The sequence below is a fragment of the Geospiza fortis genome, unplaced genomic scaffold, assembly GCF_000277835.1.
Source record: "Geospiza fortis unplaced genomic scaffold, GeoFor_1.0 scaffold16, whole genome shotgun sequence".
Classification (NCBI taxonomy): domain Eukaryota; kingdom Metazoa; phylum Chordata; class Aves; order Passeriformes; family Thraupidae; genus Geospiza; species Geospiza fortis.
Window position 1 is genome coordinate 10708306 of NW_005054302.1, and position 1688 is coordinate 10709993.

The following is a 1688-nucleotide window of genomic DNA, read 5'->3' on the forward strand; positions in this document are numbered from 1 at the left end:
CGGGGCCATGCGGCCCCGCCGGCTTCGGCACGGCTCTGCTCGTCTCGGCTTGCTGCCCCGTGACGGACAGCCCAAGCACAATCGCACGGACTAGCAGCGGCCACCCCATGTCTTCCCTCTCTCAGCCAAGGCACCCCTCCAGGTCGTTCTCAGGTTCGGCGCTGCTCGGGGGAGTGTGATCACTCACCCCTGTGTAAACGGGACTTGCCGGCAACTCCCGCCTGCAGCGAGATGTGCAGCTATTGGGGAGCGCAAGAGTTACCCCTCCATAAACTGCTTTTGCCCCTGAGGACGATTTAACTTAGAGCAAGAGCGAAGGAGCGCCTGCTCCCCGTCAGCAGGAGCTCTGGTCACCGCACGTGAGACACAACAGCGTTGGGAAGTGACACCGGTTAAAAACATCCCAAACCAACACTCCCACCACCCCCAGGAGAAACAAGCCAGCAGCTCTCCCTCCTTCCCGGTGGCAATGGAGCACCCGCTGACACAGAGGATCGACGGCAGAGCCCTCTGGTTCCGAGTGCGGGGAGCGTAGCGCTCCGGACTCCTGCCAGCTCCCAGCAAAGTTTGGCTACCCCGACCTGCGTGCGCATGGAAAACGAGGGAACTCGAGTCTCGAAGGAATGAGGAGTTCCGGGAACAACAAAGTACTACAAGTATAGTAGATACACCACAATTTCGGGGGTAGCACTTTATACTGCACCGACACCCAGCATCCGGCCGAGTGCGGGTGTGCCCAGCTCGGCGCATCAGGGAACAATCGGCTCCATCGACGGGGGAGCTGGAGGGGCTGCAGGATCCGCACGCCGCGGGACGCGCGCGAATCAGGGCCAGGAGGCAAATCAGAGAAGTTGGTGAGGAACTACAGAGTTTTGTAGTTTGAAACACGTTGCAACCAGCCCGGCAGAGATGAGGAGATAAAGCCAGTACGTTTAGCAAGTGAAAAACGCAGAGCAACATTCTAGCACACACAAGGAGAAATTGTAAACACGATTCAAAGACAACACCGCACTTTATTTGTTGTGTTCTAATTGAAGGATGTGCGATAAGGAGACAAGAAGGCGATTTCGTGAAGACTACCGTGAACTCTGATGCGGGCTCCAGAGAGCGTTCTAAGCCGCTTCCCCACGCATGCACAGCACCGTATCTTTAGGACTCTTGAGCAAGTTTTAAAAGCTCCTCCTTCACTCCTCCGACGGCTTTGGGCACACTTTTTGTGCCGGATGGCACCGATTTCCCTCCTCGGGAGCTCCATAGAGACCACATAATGCCTTATTAGGCACCACTGAACGACCTGTGTTCCCGGACGGAGGGCAGGACGGAGGCCGAGGGGAGCGCAGAGGCGGTGCGCTGGGAAGGGTGACTGAGCGTCTGGGGGTCCCTGCACACACTACAGGGCAAGAACCCAGAGATGGGGGGCTCTGCCCCCCCGCCTTCAGCGGGCGGCCCGCACGGACTCGGCAAGCGGGCTGGACTCCTCAGGACAGCTGGAAGCGAGGACCAGGATAGCGGCGGAACTCCGGGCGCTCGCTGCTCCCTGCCGCGGCCGGGCAGGGTGCGGGGGTCAAGCCCTTACCTGAGTTCCGAAGCTTGCGGTTCTTGAAGACGGAGAGGATGACCAGGAGGTTGCCCAGGCTGTCCACCACGGTGGTGAAGATCAGCACGCTGGACAGCACCGGCACCACCCA

The 1688-nt window shown here is 59.5% G+C and overlaps 1 protein-coding gene across 1 annotated transcript in view; it reads right to left on the reverse strand.

Annotated features, from left to right (window-relative positions):
• The window catches only part of MTNR1B (melatonin receptor 1B), a 21588-nt gene extending 19906 nt beyond the window's left edge, over nt 1–1682 (reverse strand). Inside the window, exon 1 of the mRNA XM_005417819.2 lies at nt 1577–1682. The gene's annotated coding sequence lies outside the window, so the exon portion shown is untranslated. The remainder of the gene's footprint in view (nt 1–1576) is intronic.
• Between the last annotated feature and the right edge of the window lie 6 nt (nt 1683–1688).